Source organism: Schistocerca cancellata, chromosome 8 (genome assembly GCF_023864275.1).
Source record: "Schistocerca cancellata isolate TAMUIC-IGC-003103 chromosome 8, iqSchCanc2.1, whole genome shotgun sequence".
Classification (NCBI taxonomy): domain Eukaryota; kingdom Metazoa; phylum Arthropoda; class Insecta; order Orthoptera; family Acrididae; genus Schistocerca; species Schistocerca cancellata.
Window position 1 is genome coordinate 80277973 of NC_064633.1, and position 17934 is coordinate 80295906.

General features: G+C 47.2%; 31 non-coding genes across 31 annotated transcripts; all 31 read left to right on the forward strand.

Annotated features, from left to right (window-relative positions):
* The first annotated feature begins 105 nt into the window (after positions 1-105).
* Trnar-ucg (transfer RNA arginine (anticodon UCG)) lies at positions 106-178 on the forward strand. Its single transcript has one exon. It is a non-coding gene; the product is annotated as a tRNA-Arg (tRNA).
* A 440-nt stretch (positions 179-618) lies between these two features.
* Positions 619-691, forward strand: Trnak-cuu (transfer RNA lysine (anticodon CUU)). Its single transcript has one exon. It is a non-coding gene; the product is annotated as a tRNA-Lys (tRNA).
* Positions 692-1012: 321 nt separating this feature from the next.
* On the forward strand, positions 1013-1084 carry Trnat-agu (transfer RNA threonine (anticodon AGU)). Its single transcript has one exon. It is a non-coding gene; the product is annotated as a tRNA-Thr (tRNA).
* Positions 1085-2144: 1060 nt separating this feature from the next.
* Positions 2145-2217, forward strand: Trnak-cuu (transfer RNA lysine (anticodon CUU)). The gene has a single exon. It is a non-coding gene; the product is annotated as a tRNA-Lys (tRNA).
* A 321-nt stretch (positions 2218-2538) lies between these two features.
* Trnat-agu (transfer RNA threonine (anticodon AGU)) lies at positions 2539-2610 on the forward strand. The gene has a single exon. It is a non-coding gene; the product is annotated as a tRNA-Thr (tRNA).
* Positions 2611-3667: 1057 nt separating this feature from the next.
* Positions 3668-3743, forward strand: Trnak-cuu (transfer RNA lysine (anticodon CUU)). The gene has a single exon. It is a non-coding gene; the product is annotated as a tRNA-Lys (tRNA).
* Positions 3744-4061: 318 nt separating this feature from the next.
* Positions 4062-4133, forward strand: Trnat-agu (transfer RNA threonine (anticodon AGU)). The gene has a single exon. It is a non-coding gene; the product is annotated as a tRNA-Thr (tRNA).
* Positions 4134-5190: 1057 nt separating this feature from the next.
* Positions 5191-5263, forward strand: Trnak-cuu (transfer RNA lysine (anticodon CUU)). Its single transcript has one exon. It is a non-coding gene; the product is annotated as a tRNA-Lys (tRNA).
* A 321-nt stretch (positions 5264-5584) lies between these two features.
* On the forward strand, positions 5585-5656 carry Trnat-agu (transfer RNA threonine (anticodon AGU)). The gene has a single exon. It is a non-coding gene; the product is annotated as a tRNA-Thr (tRNA).
* Positions 5657-6233: 577 nt separating this feature from the next.
* On the forward strand, positions 6234-6306 carry Trnar-ucg (transfer RNA arginine (anticodon UCG)). The gene has a single exon. It is a non-coding gene; the product is annotated as a tRNA-Arg (tRNA).
* A 440-nt stretch (positions 6307-6746) lies between these two features.
* Positions 6747-6819, forward strand: Trnak-cuu (transfer RNA lysine (anticodon CUU)). The gene has a single exon. It is a non-coding gene; the product is annotated as a tRNA-Lys (tRNA).
* Positions 6820-7140: 321 nt separating this feature from the next.
* On the forward strand, positions 7141-7212 carry Trnat-agu (transfer RNA threonine (anticodon AGU)). Its single transcript has one exon. It is a non-coding gene; the product is annotated as a tRNA-Thr (tRNA).
* A 547-nt stretch (positions 7213-7759) lies between these two features.
* On the forward strand, positions 7760-7832 carry Trnar-ucg (transfer RNA arginine (anticodon UCG)). The gene has a single exon. It is a non-coding gene; the product is annotated as a tRNA-Arg (tRNA).
* A 440-nt stretch (positions 7833-8272) lies between these two features.
* Trnak-cuu (transfer RNA lysine (anticodon CUU)) lies at positions 8273-8345 on the forward strand. Its single transcript has one exon. It is a non-coding gene; the product is annotated as a tRNA-Lys (tRNA).
* A 321-nt stretch (positions 8346-8666) lies between these two features.
* Trnat-agu (transfer RNA threonine (anticodon AGU)) lies at positions 8667-8738 on the forward strand. The gene has a single exon. It is a non-coding gene; the product is annotated as a tRNA-Thr (tRNA).
* Positions 8739-9285: 547 nt separating this feature from the next.
* Positions 9286-9358, forward strand: Trnar-ucg (transfer RNA arginine (anticodon UCG)). Its single transcript has one exon. It is a non-coding gene; the product is annotated as a tRNA-Arg (tRNA).
* A 440-nt stretch (positions 9359-9798) lies between these two features.
* On the forward strand, positions 9799-9871 carry Trnak-cuu (transfer RNA lysine (anticodon CUU)). Its single transcript has one exon. It is a non-coding gene; the product is annotated as a tRNA-Lys (tRNA).
* A 321-nt stretch (positions 9872-10192) lies between these two features.
* Positions 10193-10264, forward strand: Trnat-agu (transfer RNA threonine (anticodon AGU)). The gene has a single exon. It is a non-coding gene; the product is annotated as a tRNA-Thr (tRNA).
* Positions 10265-10817: 553 nt separating this feature from the next.
* Positions 10818-10890, forward strand: Trnar-ucg (transfer RNA arginine (anticodon UCG)). Its single transcript has one exon. It is a non-coding gene; the product is annotated as a tRNA-Arg (tRNA).
* A 440-nt stretch (positions 10891-11330) lies between these two features.
* Positions 11331-11403, forward strand: Trnak-cuu (transfer RNA lysine (anticodon CUU)). The gene has a single exon. It is a non-coding gene; the product is annotated as a tRNA-Lys (tRNA).
* A 321-nt stretch (positions 11404-11724) lies between these two features.
* On the forward strand, positions 11725-11796 carry Trnat-agu (transfer RNA threonine (anticodon AGU)). The gene has a single exon. It is a non-coding gene; the product is annotated as a tRNA-Thr (tRNA).
* A 544-nt stretch (positions 11797-12340) lies between these two features.
* Positions 12341-12413, forward strand: Trnar-ucg (transfer RNA arginine (anticodon UCG)). The gene has a single exon. It is a non-coding gene; the product is annotated as a tRNA-Arg (tRNA).
* Positions 12414-12853: 440 nt separating this feature from the next.
* Trnak-cuu (transfer RNA lysine (anticodon CUU)) lies at positions 12854-12926 on the forward strand. Its single transcript has one exon. It is a non-coding gene; the product is annotated as a tRNA-Lys (tRNA).
* Positions 12927-13857: 931 nt separating this feature from the next.
* On the forward strand, positions 13858-13930 carry Trnar-ucg (transfer RNA arginine (anticodon UCG)). Its single transcript has one exon. It is a non-coding gene; the product is annotated as a tRNA-Arg (tRNA).
* Positions 13931-14370: 440 nt separating this feature from the next.
* Positions 14371-14443, forward strand: Trnak-cuu (transfer RNA lysine (anticodon CUU)). The gene has a single exon. It is a non-coding gene; the product is annotated as a tRNA-Lys (tRNA).
* Positions 14444-14761: 318 nt separating this feature from the next.
* On the forward strand, positions 14762-14836 carry Trnat-agu (transfer RNA threonine (anticodon AGU)). The gene has a single exon. It is a non-coding gene; the product is annotated as a tRNA-Thr (tRNA).
* A 544-nt stretch (positions 14837-15380) lies between these two features.
* On the forward strand, positions 15381-15453 carry Trnar-ucg (transfer RNA arginine (anticodon UCG)). Its single transcript has one exon. It is a non-coding gene; the product is annotated as a tRNA-Arg (tRNA).
* Positions 15454-15893: 440 nt separating this feature from the next.
* Positions 15894-15966, forward strand: Trnak-cuu (transfer RNA lysine (anticodon CUU)). Its single transcript has one exon. It is a non-coding gene; the product is annotated as a tRNA-Lys (tRNA).
* A 928-nt stretch (positions 15967-16894) lies between these two features.
* On the forward strand, positions 16895-16967 carry Trnar-ucg (transfer RNA arginine (anticodon UCG)). Its single transcript has one exon. It is a non-coding gene; the product is annotated as a tRNA-Arg (tRNA).
* A 440-nt stretch (positions 16968-17407) lies between these two features.
* On the forward strand, positions 17408-17480 carry Trnak-cuu (transfer RNA lysine (anticodon CUU)). The gene has a single exon. It is a non-coding gene; the product is annotated as a tRNA-Lys (tRNA).
* A 321-nt stretch (positions 17481-17801) lies between these two features.
* Positions 17802-17873, forward strand: Trnat-agu (transfer RNA threonine (anticodon AGU)). Its single transcript has one exon. It is a non-coding gene; the product is annotated as a tRNA-Thr (tRNA).
* Positions 17874-17934: the final 61 nt, after the last annotated feature.

The following is a 17934-nucleotide window of genomic DNA, read 5'->3' on the forward strand; positions in this document are numbered from 1 at the left end:
GTACTGAAATTTGAGATGGAGAACTGCGTCGAAGAGGGAAATACATTCTGCCAAGTGTACAAATGGCGAAAATAAGGTGTGGGTGGGGAAGTATATTGCGCCACTGACCGTGTGGCCTAATGGATAAGGCGTCGGACTTCGGATCCGAAGATTGCAGGTTCGAATCCTGTCACGGTCGAGTTTTTCCTGTTCTGCAAAAGATGCATGCTGTTTTACTGTGTTGTTTGAGTACTGCAAAACTAGTTGGAAGTTGCTGCTGTCCGCTTCCTGGCTGCAAAACCGGCATCTACCTGAAGCACAAGCAAGTCAAGGGTGATCTGTAGCGAAATTTTCGGCACAGTGCCGTTCAGGAGAGTTTTTGTTGGAACCACTGTATCTGATTCAGGACCAAAGGGCTACGCCACAGGCGTCTGCGCACAGTCGAGCATGTGTGTTGAATAATGGTGCTGATAGCCACGTATCATTTCAAGCAGATTTGATGCCTTTCGGAGACAATTTTTCATTGAATAGGATTGTAGCTGATTTGTGGCAGCAGGAAATAAGCTGTAGTCAAAAGATTCTTCAATAGATGGTCTTAGGTCATATCAGTATTGTATGGCTCGTTACGCGTTGCGTGCAGCCCGGCTAGCTCAGTCGGTAGAGCATGAGACTCTTAATCTCAGGGCCGTGGGTTCGAGCCCCACGCTGGGCGGCGCAAAATTTTGTGTCTACGCGGATCCAACATGCGCCCCTCTCGTGAGCCTTGCGTAATGAACGTAACGGGTTACGACGATGCCTAGCTTCGTATGAATATCAGAGGAACGGTATTTGAAGCTGAAAGTAACTCTGAAATGAAATAAATGTGTTGTTTTGGAATTTTAGGTGTACATCGATATCGTGTGAGATGTGTAGGAAAGCAGCAGCTGTGCTAACTAAATGCAAATAATGGTCGCTCATGCGGTGCGTTTCGAGCTGAATGGCTCCGATTCACTAGTCTGTAAGAACAAAGTAGACGAAAAGAGCGCTAGGAGGCGCTACCTTAGCTCAGTGGCAGAGCGCTGGTCTAGTAAACCAGAGGTCGTGAGTTCGATCCTCCCAGGAGGCAAATGAATTTTGTAACAGCCCCTCCCACCGTGGCCCTTTCGAAAAAAGCGGTCAAGGATAAAAAAAATTATGAATGTGTGCGGTATTTAAGAAATGTTCTCGCAAATGAATAGTGTGAATGGTGCTATTAAAGTGGGCACCAGAAACCGCTGCTTTTGGCAGTCTCCGGAGAATGCCGACGTGAAATACTTAGTTCTTGTGATGTATTTTCTACCCCTGATAAAGACCCTCGGGATTGTCGTCGGCGGCGGCGGCGGCGCCGCCGCTGCTTTGGTAATAGCGACAACTCGCCATTGTATCACATAGGGTAAGGTACCTTCTGCAAGCAACTGAGATGGCACTAAGCGATTGAAGCTGATTTGCAACCTCTTGTTTGATCAGCGTCATAAGGGCTTGAATGTAACTTGCGATGGGACACAGCCATAAGTAGCGTCGTACTTTTAGTACTGAAATTTGAGATGGAGAACTGCGTCGAAGAGGGAAATTCATTCTGCCAAGTGTACAAATGGCGAAAATAAGGTGTGGGTGGGGAAGTATATTGCGCCAGTGACCGTGTGGCCTAATGGATAATGCGTCGTACTTCGGATCCGAAGATTGCAGGTTCGAATCCTGTCACGGTCGAGTTTTTCCTGTTCTGCAAAAGATGCATGCTGTTTTACTGTGTTGTTTGAGTACTGCAAAACTAGTTGGAAGTTGCTGCTGTCCGCTTCCTGGCTGCAAAACCGGCATCTACCTGAAGCACAAGCAAGTCAAGGGTGATCTGTAGCGAAATTTTCGGCACAGTGCCGTTCAGGAGAGTTTTTGTTGGAACCACTGTATCTGATTCAGGACCAAAGGGCTACGCCACAGGCGTCTGCGCACAGTCGAGCATGTGTGTTGAATAATGGTGCTGATAGCCACGTATCATTTCAAGCAGATTTGATGCCTTTCGGAGACAATTTTTCATTGAATAGGATTGTAGCTGATTTGTGGCAGCAGGAAATAAGCTGTAGTCAAAAGATTCTTCAATAGATGGTCTTAGGTCAAATCAGTATTGTATGGCTCGTTACGCGTTGCGTGCAGCCCGGCTAGCTCAGTCGGTAGAGCATGAGACTCTTAATCTCAGGGCCGTGGGTTCGAGCCCCACGCTGGGCGGCGCAAAATTTTGTGTCTACGCGGATCCAACATGCGCCCCTCTCGTGAGCCTTGCGTAATGAACGTAACGGGTTACGACGATGCCTAGCTTCGTATGAATATCAGAGGAACGGTATTTGAAGCTGAAAGTAACTCTGAAATGAAATAAATGTGTTGTTTTGGAATTTTAGGTGTACATCGATATCGTGTGAGATGTGTAGGAAAGCAGCAGCTGTGCTAACTAAATGCAAATAATGGTCGCTCATGCGGTGCGTTTCGAGCTGAATGGCTCCGATTCACTAGTCTGTAAGAACAAAGTAGACGAAAAGAGCGCTAGGAGGCGCTACCTTAGCTCAGTGGCAGAGCGCTGGTCTAGTAAACCAGAGGTCGTGAGTTCGATCCTCCCAGGAGGCAAATGAATTTTGTAACAGCCCCTCCCACCGTGGCCCTTTCGAAAAAAGCGGTCAAGGATAAAAAAAATTATGAATGTGTGCGGTATTTAAGAAATGTTCTCGCAAATGAATAGTGTGAATGGTGCTATTAAAGTGGGCACCAGAAACCGCTGCTTTTGGCAGTCTCCGGAGAATGCCGACGTGAAATACTTAGTTCTTGTGATGTATTTTCTACCCCTGATAAAGACCCTCGCGATTGTCGTCGTCGTCGGCGGCGCCGCCGCCGCTTTGGTAATAGCGACAACTCGCCATTGTATCACATAGGGTAAGGTACCTTCTGCAAGCAACTGAGATGGCACTAAGCGATTGAAGCTGATTTGCAACCTCTTGTTTGATCAGCGTCATAAGGGCTTGAATGTAACTTGCGATGGGACACAGCCATAAGTAGCGTCGTACTTTTAGTACTGAAATTTGAGATGGAGAACTGCGTCAAAGAGGGAAATTCATTCTGCCAAGTGTACAAATGGCGAAAATAAGGTGTGGGTGGGGAAGTATATTGCGCCACTGACCGTGTGGCCTAATGGATAAGGCCTCGGTCTTCGGATCCGAAGATTGCAGGTTCGAATCCTGTCCCGGTCGAGTTTTTCCTGTTCTGCAAAAGATGCATGCTGTTTTACTGTGTTGTTTGAGTACTGCAAAACTAGTTGGAAGTTGCTGCTGTCCGCTTCCTGGCTACAAAACCGGCGTCTACCTGAAGCACAAGCAAGTCAAGGGTGATCTGTAGCGAAATTTTCGGCACAGTGCCGTTCAGGAGAGTTTTTGTTGGAACCACTGTATCTGATTCAGGACCAAAGGGCTACGCCACAGGCGTCTGCGCACAGTCGAGCATGTGTGTTGAATAATTGTGCTGATAGCCACGTATCATTTCAAGCAGATTTGATGCCTTTCGGAGACAATTTTTCATTGAATAGGATTGTAGCTGATTTGTGGCAGCAGGAAATAAGTTGTAGTCAAAAGAATCTTCAATAGATGGTCTTAGGTCAAATCAGTATTGTATGGCTCGTTACGCGTTGCGTGCAGCCAGGCTAGCTCAGTCGGTAGAGCATGAGACTCTTAATCTCAGGGTCGTGGGTTCGAGCCCCACGCTGGGCGGCGCAAAATTTTGTGTCTACGCGGATCCAACATGCGCCCCTCTCGTGAGCCTTGCGTAATGAACGTAACGGGTTACGACGATGCCTAGCTTCGTATGAATATCAGAGGAACGGTATTTGAAGCTGAAAGTAACTCTGAAATGAAATAAATGTGTTGTTTTGGAATTTTAGGTGTACATCGATATCGTGTGAGATGTGTAGGAAAGCAGCAGCTGTGCTAACTAAATGCAAATAATGGTCGCTCATGCGGTGCGTTTCGAGCTGAATGGCTCCGATTCACTAGTCTGTAAGAACAAAGTAGACGAAAAGAGCGCTAGGAGGCGCTACCTTAGCTCAGTGGCAGAGCGCTGGTCTAGTAAACCACAGGTCGTGAGTTCGATCCTCCCAGGAGGCAAATGAATTTTGTAACAGCCCCTCCCACCGTGGCCCTTTCGAAAAAAGCGGTCAAGGATAAATAAAATTATGAATGTGTGCGGTATTTAAGAAATGTTCTCGCAAATGAATAGTGTGAATGGTGCTATTAAAGTGGGCACCAGAAACCGTGGCTTTTGGCAGTCGCCGGAGAATGCCGACGTGAAATACTTAGTTCTTGTGATGTATTTTCTACCCCTGATAAAGACCCTCGCGATTGTCGTCGTCGTCGGCGGCGCCGCCGCCGCTTTGGTAATAGCGACAACTCGCCATTGTATCACATAGGGTAAGGTACCTTCTGCAAGCAACTGAGATGGCACTAAGCGATTGAAGCTGATTTGCAACCTCTTGTTTGATCAGCGTCATAAGGGCTTGAATGTAACTTGCGATGGGACACAGCCATAAGTAGCGTCGTACTTTTAGTACTGAAATTTGAGATGGAGAACTGCGTCAAAGAGGGAAATTCATTCTGCCAAGTGTACAAATGGCGAAAATAAGGTGTGGGTGGGGAAGTATATTGCGCCACTGACCGTGTGGCCTAATGGATAAGGCGTCGGACTTCGGATCCGAAGATTGCATGTTCGAATCCTGTCCCGGTCGAGTTTTTCCTGTTCTGCAAAAGATGCATGCTGTTTTACTGTGTTGTTTGAGTACTGCAAAACTAGTTGGAAGTTGCTGCTGTCCGCTTCCTGGCTGCAAAACCGGCGTCTACCTGAAGCACAAGCAAGTCAAGGGTGATCTGTAGCGAAATTTTCGGCACAGTGCCGTTCAGGAGAGTTTTTGTTGGAACCACTGTATCTGATTCAGGACCAAAGGGCTACGCCACAGGCGTCTGCGCACAGTCGAGCATGTGTGTTGAATAATTGTGCTGATAGCCACGTATCATTTCAAGCAGATTTGATGCCTTTCGGAGACAATTTTTCATTGAATAGGATTATAGCTGATTTGTGGCAGCAGGAAATAAGTTGTAGTCAAAAGAATCTTCAATAGATGGTCTTAGGTCAAATCAGTATTGTATGGCTCGTTACGCGTTGCGTGCAGCCCGGCTAGCTCAGTCGGTAGAGCATGAGACTCTTAATCTCAGGGTCGTGGGTTCGAGCCCCACGCTGGGCGGCGCAAAATTTTGTGTCTACGCGGATCCAACATGCGCCCCTCTCGTGAGCCTTGCGTAATGAACGTAACGGTTTACGACGATGCCTAGCTTCGTATGAATATCAGAGGAACGGTATTTGAAGCTGAAAGTAACTCTGAAATGAAATAAATGTGTTGTTTTGGAATTTTAGGTGTACATCGATATCGTGTGAGATGTGTAGGAAAGCAGCAGCTGTGCTAACTAAATGCAAATAATGGTCGCTCATGCGGTGCGTTTCGAGCTGAATGGCTCCGATTCACTAGTCTGTAAGAACAAAGTAGACGAAAAGAGCGCTAGGAGGCGCTACCTTAGCTCAGTGGCAGAGCGCTGGTCTAGTAAACCAGAGGTTGTGAGTTCGATCCTCCCAGGAGGCAAATGAATTTTGTAACAGCCCCTCCCACCGTGGCCCTTTCGAAAAAAGCGGTCAAGGATAAAAAAAATTATGAATGTGTGCGGTATTTAAGAAATGTTCTCGCAAATGAATAGTGTGAATGGTGCTATTAAAGTGGGCACCAGAAACTGCTGCTTTTGGCAGTCTCCGGAGAATGCCGACGTGAAATACTTAGTTCTTGTGATGTATTTTCTACCCCTGATAAAGACCCTCGCGATTGTCGTCGTCGTCGTCGTCGTCGTCGTCGTCGGCGGCGGCGGCGGCGGCGGCGCCGCCGCCGCTTTGGTAATAGCGACAACTCGCCATTGTATCACATAGGGTAAGGTACCTTCTGCAAGCAACTGAGATGGCACTAAGCGATTGAAGCTGATTTGCAACCTCTTGTTTGATCAGCGTCATAAGGGCTTGAATGTAACTTGCGATGGGACACAGCCATAAGTAGCGTCGTACTTTTAGTACTGAAATTTGAGATGGAGAACTGCGTCAAAGAGGGAAATTCATTCTGCCAAGTGTACAAATGGCGAAAATAAGGTGTGGGTGGGGAAGTATATTGCGCCACTGACCGTGTGGCCTAATGGATAAGGCGTCGGACTTCGGATCCGAAGATTGCAGGTTCGAATCCTGTCCCGGTCGAGTTTTTCCTGTTCTGCAAAAGATGCATGCTGTTTTACTGTGTTGTTTGAGTACTGCAAAACTAGTTGGAAGTTGCTGCTGTCCGCTTCCTGGCTGCAAAACCGGCGTCTACCTGAAGCACAAGCAAGTCAAGGGTGATCTGTAGCGAAATTTTCGGCACAGTGCCGTTCAGGAGAGTTTTTGTTGGAACCACTGTATCTGATTCAGGACCAAAGGGCTACGCCACAGGCGTCTGCGCACAGTCGAGCATGTGTGTTGAATAATTGTGCTGATAGCCACGTATCATTTCAAGCAGATTTGATGCCTTTCGGAGACAATTTTTCATTGAATAGGATTGTAGCTGATTTGTGGCAGCAGGAAATAAGTTGTAGTCAAAAGAATCTTCAATAGATGGTCTTAGGTCAAATCAGTATTGTATGGCTCGTTACGCGTTGCGTGCAGCCCGGCTAGCTCAGTCGGTAGAGCATGAGACTCTTAATCTCAGGGTCGTGGGTTCGAGCCCCACGCTGGGCGGCGCAAAATTTTGTGTCTACGCGGATCCAACATGCGCCCCTCTCGTGAGCCTTGCGTAATGAACGTAACGGGTTACGACGATGCCTAGCTTCGTATGAATATCAGAGGAACGGTATTTGAAGCTGAAAGTAACTCTGAAATGAAATAAATGTGTTGTTTTGGAATTTTAGGTGTACATCGATATCGTGTGAGATGTGTAGGAAAGCAGCAGCTGTGCTAACTAAATGCAAATAATGGTCGCTCATGCGGTGCGTTTCGAGCTGAATGGCTCCGATTCACTAGTCTGTAAGAACAAAGTAGACGAAAAGTGCGCTAGGAGGCGCTACCTTAGCTCAGTGGCAGAGCGCTGGTCTAGTAAACCAGAGGTCGTGAGTTCGATCCTCCCAGGAGGCAAATGAATTTTGTAACAGCCCCTCCCACCGTGGCCCTTTCGAAAAAAGCGGTCAAGGATAAAAAAAATTATGAATGTGTGCGGTATTTAAGAAATGTTCTCGCAAATGAATAGTGTGAATGGTGCTATTAAAGTGGGCACCAGAAACTGCTGCTTTTGGCAGTCTCCGGAGAATGCCGACGTGAAATACTTAGTTCTTGTGATGTATTTTCTACCCCTGATAAAGACCCTCGCGATTGTCGTCGTCGTCGGCGGCGGCGCCGCCGCCGCTTTGGCAATAGCGACAACTCGCCATTGTATCACATAGGGTAAGGTACCTTCTGCAAGCAACTGAGATGGCACTAAGCGATTGAAGCTGATTTGCAACCTCTTGTTTGATCAGCGTCATAAGGGCTTGAATGTAACTTGCGATGGGACACAGCCATAAGTAGCGTCGTACTTTTAGTACTGAAATTTGAGATGGAGAACTGCGTCAAAGAGGGAAATTCATTCTGCCAAGTGTACAAATGGCGAAAATAAGGTGTGGGTGGGGAAGTATATTGCGCCACTGACCGTGTGGCCTAATGGATAAGGCGTCGGACTTCGGATCCGAAGATTGCAGGTTCGAATCCTGTCCCGGTCGAGTTTTTCCTGTTCTGCAAAAGATGCATGCTGTTTTACTGTGTTGTTTGAGTACTGCAAAACTAGTTGGAAGTTGCTGCTGTCCGCTTCCTGGCTGCAAAACCGGCGTCTACCTGAAGCACAAGCAAGTCAAGGGTGATCTGTAGCGAAATTTTCGGCACAGTGCCGTTCAGGAGAGTTTTTGTTGGAACCACTGTATCTGATTCAGGACCAAAGGGCTACGCCACAGGCGTCTGCGCACAGTCGAGCATGTGTGTTGAATAATTGTGCTGATAGCCACGTATCATTTCAAGCAGATTTGATGCCTTTCGGAGACAATTTTTCATTGAATAGGATTGTAGCTGATTTGTGGCAGCAGGAAATAAGTTGTAGTCAAAAGAATCTTCAATAGATGGTCTTAGGTCAAATCAGATTTGTATGGCTCGTTACGCGTTGCGTGCAGCCCGGCTAGCTCAGTCGGTAGAGCATGAGGCTCTTAATCTCAGGGTCGTGGGTTCGAGCCCCACGCTGGGCGGCGCAAAATTTTGTGTCTACGCGGATCCAACATGCGCCCCTCTCGTGAGCCTTGCGTAATGAACGTAACGGGTTACGACGATGCCTAGCTTCGTATGAATATCAGAGGAACGGTATTTGAAGCTGAAAGTAACTCTGAAATGAAATAAATGTGTTGTTTTGGAATTTTAGGTGTACATCGATATCGTGTGAGATGTGTAGGAAAGCAGCAGCTGTGCTAACTAAATGCAAATAATGGTCGCTCATGCGGTGCGTTTCGAGCTGAATGGCTCCGATTCACTAGTCTGTAAGAACAAAGTAGACGAAAAGAGCACTAGGAGGCGCTACCTTAGCTCAGTGGCAGAGCGCTGGTCTAGTAAACCAGAGGTCGTGAGTTCGATCCTCCCAGGAGGCAAATGAATTTTGTAACAGCCCCTCCCACCGTGGCCCTTTCGAAAAAAGCGGTCAAGGATAAAAAAAATTATGAATGTGTGCGGTATTTAAGAAATGTTCTCGCAAATGAATAGTGTGAATGGTGCTATTAAAGTGGGCACCAGAAACTGCTGCTTTTGGCAGTCTCCGGAGAATGCCGACGTGAAATACTTAGTTCTTGTGATGTATTTTCTACCCCTGATAAAGACCCTCGCGATTGTCGTCGTCGTCGTCAGCGGCGCCGCCGCCGCTTTGGTAATAGCGACAACTCGCCATTGTATCACATAGGGTAAGGTACCTTCTGCAAGCAACTGAGATGGCACTAAGCGATTGAAGCTGATTTGCAACCTCTTGTTTGATCAGCGTCATAAGGGCTTGAATGTAACTTGCGATGGGACACAGCCATAAGTAGCGTCGTACTTTTAGTACTGAAATTTGAGATGGAGAACTGCGTCAAAGAGGGAAATTCATTCTGCCAAGTGTACAAATGGCGAAAATGAGGTGTGGGTGGGGAAGTGTATTGCGCCACTGACCGTGTGGCCTAATGGATAAGGCGTCGGACTTCGGATCCGAAGATTGCAGGTTCGAATCCTGTCACGGTCGAGTTTTTCCTGTTCTGCAAAAGATGCATGCTGTTTTACTGCGTTGTTTGAGTACTGCAAAACTAGTTGGAAGTTGCTGCTGTCCGCTTCCTGGCTGCAAAACCGGCGTCTACCTGAAGCACAAGCAAGTCAAGGGTGATCTGTAGCGAAATTTTCGGCACAGTGCCGTTGAGGAGAGTTTTTGTTGGAACTACTGCATCTGATTCAGGACCCAAGGGCTACGCCACAGGCGTCTGCGCACAGTCGAGCATGTGTGTTGAATAATGATGCTGATAGCCACGTATAATTTCAAGCAGATTTGATGCCTTTCGGAGACAATTTTTCATTGAATAGGATTGTAGCTGATTTGTGGCAGCAGGAAATAAGCTGTAGTCAAAAGAATCTTCAATAGATGGTCGTAGGTCAAATCAGTATTGTATGGCTCGTTACGCGTTGCGTGCAGCCCGGCTAGCTCAGTCGGTGGAGCATGATTCTCTTAATCTCAGGGTCGTGGGTTCGAGCCCCACGCTGGGCGGCGCAAAATTTTGTGTCTACGCGGATCCAACATGCGCCCCTCTCGTGAGCCTTGCGTAATGAACGTAACGGGTTACGACGATGCCTAGCTTCGTATGAATATCAGAGGAACGGTATTTGAAGCTGAAAGTAACTCTGAAATGAAATAAATGTGTTGTTTTGGAATTTTAGGTGTACATCGATATCGTGTGAGATGTGTAGGAAAGCAGCAGCTGTGCTAACTAAATGCAAATAATGGTCGCTCATGCGGTGCGTTTCGAGCTGAATGGCTCCGATTCACTAGTCTGTAAGAACAAAGTAGACGAAAAGAGCACTAGGAGGCGCTACCTTAGCTCAGTGGCAGAGCCCTGGTCTAGTAAACCAGAGGTCGTGAGTTCGATCCTCCCAGGAGGCAAATGAATTTTGTAACAGCCCCTCCCACCGTGGCCCTTTCGAAAAAAGCGGTCAAGGATAAAAAAAATTATGAATGTGTGCGGTATTTAAGAAATGTTCTCGCAAATGAATAGTGTGAATGGTGCTATTAAAGTGGGCACCAGAAACTGCTGCTTTTGGCAGTCTCCGGAGAATGCCGACGTGAAATACTTAGTTCTTGTGATGTATTTTCTACCCCTGATAAAGACCCTCGCGATTGTCGTCGTCGTCGTCGTCGGCGGCGGCGCCGCCGCCGCTTTGGTAATAGCGACAACTCGCCATTGTATCACATAGGGTAAGGTACCTTCTGCAAGCAACTGAGATGGCACTAAGCGATTGAAGCTGATTTGCAACCTCTTGTTTGATCAGCGTCATAAGGGCTTGAATGTAACTTGCGATGGGACACAGCCATAAGTAGCGTCGTACTTTTAGTACTGAAATTTGGGATGGAGAACTGCGTCAAAGAGGGAAATTCATTCTGCCAAGTGTACAAATGGCGAAAATAAGGTGTGGGTGGGGAAGTATATTGCGCCACTGACCGTGTGGCCTAATGGATAAGGCGTCGGACTTCGGATCCGAAGATTGCAGGTTCGAATCCTGTCCCGGTCGAGTTTTTCCTGTTCTGCAAAAGATGCATGCTGTTTTACTGTGTTGTTTGAGTACTGCAAAACTAGTTGGAAGTTGCTGCTGTCCGCTTCCTGGCTGCAAAACCGGCGTCTACCTGAAGCACAAGCAAGTCAAGGGTGATCTGTAGCGAAATTTTCGGCACAGTGCCGTTCAGGAGAGTTTTTGTTGGAACCACTGTATCTGATTCAGGACCAAAGGGCTACGCCACAGGCGTCTGCGCACAGTCGAGCATGTGTGTTGAATAATTGTGCTGATAGCCACGTATCATTTCAAGCAGATTTGATGCCTTTCGGAGACAATTTTTCATTGAATAGGATTGTAGCTGATTTGTGGCAGCAGGAAATAAGTTGTAGTCAAAAGAATCTTCAATAGATGGTCTTAGGTCAAATCAGTATTGTATGGCTCGTAACGCGTTGCGTGCAGCCCGGCTAGCTCAGTCGGTAGAGCATGAGACTCTTAATCTCAGGGTCGTGGGTTCGAGCCCCACGCTGGGCGGCGCAAAATTTTGTGTCTACGCGGATCCAACATGCGCCCCTCTCGTGAGCCTTGCGTAATGAACGTAACGGGTTACGACGATGCCTAGCTTCGTATGAATATCAGAGGAACGGTATTTGAAGCTGAAAGTAACTCTGAAATGAAATAAATGTGTTGTTTTGGAATTTTAGGTGTACATCGATATCGTGTGAGATGTGTAGGAAAGCAGCAGCTGTGCTAACTAAATGCAAATAATGGTCGCTCATGCGGTGCGTTTCGAGCTGAATGGCTCCGATTCACTAGTCTGTAAGAACAAAGTAGACGAAAAGTGCGCTAGGAGGCGCTACCTTACCTCAGTGGCAGAGCGCTGGTCTAGTAAACCAGAGGTCGTGAGTTCGATCCTCCCAGGAGGCAAATGAATTTTGTAACAGCCCCTCCCACCGTGGCCCTTTCGAAAAAAGCGGTCAAGGATAAAAAAAATTATGAATGTGTGCGGTATTTAAGAAATGTTCTCGCAAATGAATAGTGTGAATGGTGCTATTAAAGTGGGCACCAGAAACTGCTGCTTTTGGCAGTCTCCGGAGAATGCCGACGTGAAATACTTAGTTCTTGTGATGTATTTTCTACCCCTGATAAAGACCCTCGCGATTGTCGTCGGCGGCGGCGGCGCCGCCGCCGCTTTGGTAATAGCGACAACTCGCCATTGTATCACATAGGGTAAGGTACCTTCTGCAAGCAACTGAGATGGCACTAAGCGATTGAAGCTGATTTGCAACCTCTTGTTTGATCAGCGTCATAAGGGCTTGAATGTAACTTGCGATGGGACACAGCCATAAGTAGCGTCGTACTTTTAGTACTGAAATTTGAGATGGAGAACTGCGTCAAAGAGGGAAATTCATTCTGCCAAGTGTACAAATGGCGAAAATAAGGTGTGGGTGGGGAAGTATATTGCGCCACTGACCGTGTGGCCTAATGGATAAGGCGTCGGACTTCGGATCCGAAGATTGCAGGTTCGAATCCTGTCCCGGTCGAGTTTTTCCTGTTCTGCAAAAGATGCATGCTGTTTTACTGTGTTGTTTGAGTACTGCAAAACTAGTTGGAAGTTGCTGCTGTCCGCTTCCTGGCTGCAAAACCGGCGTCTACCTGAAGCACAAGCAAGTCAAGGGTGATCTGTAGCGAAATTTTCGGCACAGTGCCGTTCAGGAGAGTTTTTGTTGGAACCACTGTATCTGATTCAGGACCAAAGGGCTACGCCACAGGCGTCTGCGCACAGTCGAGCATGTGTGTTGAATAATTGTGCTGATAGCCACGTATCATTTCAAGCAGATTTGATGCCTTTCGGAGACAATTTTTCATTGAATAGGATTGTAGCTGATTTGTGGCAGCAGGAAATAAGTTGTAGTCAAAAGAATCTTCAATAGATGGTCTTAGGTCAAATCAGTATTGTATGGCTCGTTACGCGTTGCGTGCAGCCCGGCTAACTCAGTCGGAAGAGCATGAGGCTCTTAATCTCAGGGTCGTGGGTTCGAGCCCCACGCTGGGCGGCGCAAAATTTTGTGTCTACGCGGATCCAACATGCGCCCCTCTCGTGAGCCTTGCGTAATGAACGTAACGGGTTACGACGATGCCTAGCTTCGTATGAATATCAGAGGAACGGTATTTGAAGCTGAAAGTAACTCTGAAATGAAATAAATGTGTTGTTTTGGAATTTTAGGTGTACATCGATATCGTGTGAGATGTGTAGGAAAGCAGCAGCTGTGCTAACTAAATGCAAATAATGGTCGCTCATGCGGTGCGTTTCGAGCTGAATGGCTCCGATTCACTAGTCTGTAAGAACAAAGTAGACGAAAAGAGCGCTAGGAGGCGCTACCTTAGCTCAGTGGCAGAGCGCTGGTCTAGTAAAGCAGAGGTTGTGAGTTCGATCCTCCCAGGAGGCAAATGAATTTTGTAACAGCCCCTCCCACCGTGGCCCTTTCGAAAAAAGCGGTCAAGGATAAAAAAAATTATGAATGTGTGCGGTATTTAAGAAATGTTCTCGCAAATGAATAGTGTGAATGGTGCTATTAAAGTGGGCACCAGAAACTGCTGCTTTTGGCAGTCTCCGGAGAATGCCGACGTGAAGTACTTAGTTCTTGTGATGTATTTTCTACCCCTGATAAAGACCCTCGCGATTGTCGTCGTCGGCGCCGCCGCCGCTTTGGTAATAGCGACAATTCGCCATTGTATCACATAGGGTGAGGTACCTTCTGCAAGCGACTGAGATGGCACTAAGCGATTGAAGCTGATTTGCAACCTCTTGTTTGATCAGCGTCATAAGGGCTTGAATGTAACTTGCGATGGGACACAGCCATAAGTAGCGTCGTACTTTTAGTACTGAAATTTGAGATGGAGAACTGCGTCAAAGAGGGAAATTCATTCTGCCAAGTGTACAAATGGCGAAAATAAGGTGTGGGTGGGGAAGTATATTGCGCCACTGACCGTGTGGCCTAATGGATAAGGCGTCGGACTTCGGATCCGAAGATTGCAGGTTCGAATCCTGTCCCGGTCGAGTTTTTCCTGTTCTGCAAAAGATGCATGCTGTTTTACTGTGTTGTTTGAGTACTGCAAAACTAGTTGGAAGTTGCTGCTGTCCGCTTCCTGGCTGCAAAACCGGCGTCTACCTGAAGCACAAGCAAGTCAAGGGTGATCTGTAGCGAAATTTTCGGCACAGTGCCGTTCAGGAGAGTTTTTGTTGGAACCACTGTATCTGATTCAGGACCAAAGGGCTACGCCACAGGCGTCTGCGCACAGTCGAGCATGTGTGTTGAATAATTGTGCTGATAGCCACGTATCATTTCAAGCAGATTTGATGCCTTTCGGAGGCAATTTTTCATTGAATAGGATTGTAGCTGATTTGTGGCAGCAGGAAATAAGTTGTAGTCAAAAGAATCTTCAATAGATGGTCTTAGGTCAAATCAGTATTGTATGGCTCGTTACGCGTTGCGTGCAGCCCGGCTAGCTCAGTCGGTAGAGCATGAGACTCTTAATCTCAGGGTCGTGGGTTCGAGCCCCACGCTGGGCGGCGCAAAATTTTGTGTCTACGCGGATCCAACATGCGCCCCTCTCGTGAGCCTTGCGTAATGAACGTAACGGGTTACGACGATGCCTAGCTTCGTATGAATATCAGAGGAACGGTATTTGAAGCTGAAAGTAACTCTGAAATGAAATAAATGTGTTGTTTTGGAATTTTAGGTGTACATCGATATCGTGTGAGATGTGTAGGAAAGCAGCAGCTGTGCTAACTAAATGCAAATAATGGTCGCTCATGCGGTGCGTTTCGAGCTGAATGGCTCCGATTCACTAGTCTGTAAGAACAAAGTAGACGAAAAGTGCGCTAGGAGGCGCTACCTTAGCTCAGTGGCAGAGCGCTGGTCTAGTAAACCAGAGGTCGTGAGTTCGATCCTCCCAGGAGTCAAATGAATTTTGTAACAGCCCCTCCCACCGTGGCCCTTTCGAAAAAAGCGGTCAAGGATAAAAAAAATTATGAATGTGTGCGGTATTTAAGAAATGTTCTCGCAAATGAATAGTGTGAATGGTGCTATTAAAGTGGGCACCAGAAACTGCTGCTTTTGGCAGTCTCCGGAGAATGCCGACGTGAAATACTTAGTTCTTGTGATGTATTTTCTACCCCTGATAAAGACCCTCGCGATTGTCGCCGTCGTCGGCGGCGCCGCCGCCGCTTTGGTAATAGCGACAACTCGCCATTGTATCACATAGGGTAAGGTACCTTCTGCAAGCAACTGAGATGGCACTAAGCGATTGAAGCTGATTTGCAACCTCTTGTTTGATCAGCGTCATAAGGGCTTGAATGTAACTTGCGATGGGACACAGCCATAAGTAGCGTCGTACTTTTAGTACTGAAATTTGAGATGGAGAACTGCGTCAAAGAGGGAAATTCATTCTGCCAAGTGTACAAATGGCGAAAATAAGGTGTGGGTGGGGAAGTATATTGCGCCACTGACCGTGTGGCCTAATGGATAAGGCGTCGGACTTCGGATCCGAAGATTGCAGGTTCGAATCCTGTCCCGGTCGAGTTTTTCCTGTTCTGCAAAAGATGCATGCTGTTTTACTGTGTTGTTTGAGTACTGCAAAACTAGTTGGAAGTTGCTGCTGTCCGCTTCCTGGCTGCAAAACCGGCGTCTACCTGAAGCACAAGCAAGTCAAGGGTGATCTGTAGCGAAATTTTCGGCAGAGTGCCGTTCAGGAGAGTTTTTGTTGGAACCACTGTATCTGATTCAGGACCAAAGGGCTACGCCACAGGCGTCTGCGCACAGTCGAGCATGTGTGTTGAATAATTGTGCTGATAGCCACGTATCATTTCAAGCAGATTTGATGCCTTTCGGAGACAATTTTTCATTGAATAGGATTGTAGCTGATTTGTGGCAGCAGGAAATAAGTTGTAGTCAAAAGAATCTTCAATAGATGGTCTTAGGTCAAATCAGTATTGTATGGCTCGTTACGCGTTGCGTGCAGCCCGGCTAGCTCAGTCGGTAGAGCATGAGACTCTTAATCTCAGGGTCGTGGGTTCGAGCCCCACGCTGGGCGGCGCAAAATTTTGTGTCTACGCGGATCCAACATGCGCCCCTCTCGTGAGCGTTGCGTAATGAACGTAACGGGTTACGACGATGCCTAGCTTCGTATGAATATCAGAGGAACGGTATTTGAAGCTGAAAGTAACTCTGAAATGAAATAAATGTGTTGTTTTGGAATTTTAGGTGTACATCGATATCGTGTGAGATGTGTAGGAAAGCAGCAGCTGTGCTAACTAAATGCAAATAATGGTCGCTCATGCGGTGCGTTTCGAGCTGAATGGCTCCGATTCACTAGTCTGTAAGAACAAAGTAGACGAAAAGTGCGCTGGGAGGCGCTACCTTAGCTCAGTGGCAGAGCGCTGGTCTAGTAAAGCAGAGGTTGTGAGTTCGATCCTCCCAGGAGGCAAATGAATTTCGTAACAGCCCCTCCCACCGTGGCCCTTTCGAAAAAAGCGGTCAGGGATAAAAAAAATTATGAATGTGTGCTGTATTTAAGAAATGTTCTCGCAAATGAATAGTGTGAATGGTGCTATTAAAGTGGGCACCAGAAACTGCTGCTTTTGGCAGTCTCCGGAGAATGCCGACGTGAAATACTTAGTTCTTGTGATGTATTTTCTACCCCTGATAAAGACCCTCGCGATTGTCGTCGTCGTCGCCGCCGCTTTGCTAATAGCGACAACTCGCCATTGAATCACATAGGGTGAGGTACCTTCCGCAAGCGACTGAGATGGCACTGAGCGATTGAAGCTGATTTGCAACCTCTTGTTTGATCAGCGTCATAAGGGCTTGAATGTAACTTGCGATGGGACACAGCCATAAGTAGCGTCGTACTTTTAGTACTGAAATTTGAGATGGAGAACTGCGTCAAAGAGGGAAATTCATTCTGCCAAGTGTACAAATGGCGAAAATAAGGTGTGGGTGGGGAAGTATATTGCGCCACTGACCGTGTGGCCTAATGGATAAGGCGTCGGACTTCGGATCCGAAGATTGCAGGTTCGAATCCTGTCCCGGTCGAGTTTTTCCTGTTCTGCAAAAGATGCATGCTGTTTTACTGTGTTGTTTGAGTACTGCAAAACTAGTTGGAAGTTGCTGCTGTCCGCTTCCTGGCTGCAAAACCGGCGTCTACCTGAAGCACAAGCAAGTCAAGGGTGATCTGTAGCGAAATTTTCGGCACAGTGCCGTTCAGGAGAGTTTTTGTTGGAACCACTGTATCTGATTCAGGACCAAAGGGCTACGCCACAGGCGTCTGCGCACAGTCGAGCATGTGTGTTGAATAATTGTGCTGATAGCCACGTATCATTTCAAGCAGATTTGATGCCTTTCGGAGACAATTTTTCATTGAATAGGATTGTAGCTGATTTGTGGCAGCAGGAAATAAGTTGTAGTCAAAAGAATCTTCAATAGATGGTCTTAGGTCAAATCAGTATTGTATGGCTCGTAACGCGTTGCGTGCAGCCCGGCTAGCTCAGTCGGTAGAGCATGAGACTCTTAATCTCAGGGTCGTGGGTTCGAGCCCCACGCTGGGCGGCGCAAAATTTTGTGTCTACGCGGATCCAACATGCGCCCCTCTCGTGAGCCTTGCGTAATGAACGTAACGGGTTACGACGATGCCTAGCTTCGTATGAATATCAGAGGAACGGTATTTGAAGCTGAAAGTAACTCTGAAATGAAATAAATGTGTTGTTTTGGAATTTTAGGTGTACATCGATATCGTGTGAGATGTGTAGGAAAGCAGCAGCTGTGCTAACTAAATGCAAATAATGGTCGCTCATGCGGTGCGTTTCGAGCTGAATGGCTCCGATTCACTAGTCTGTAAGAACAAAGTAGACGAAAAGTGCGCTAGGAGGCGCTACCTTAGCTCAGTGGCAGAGCCCTGGTCTAGTAAACCAGAGGTCGTGAGTTCGATCCTCCCAGGAGGCAAATGAATTTTGTAACAGCCCCTCCCACCGTGGCCCTTTCGAAAAAAGCGGTCAAGGATAAA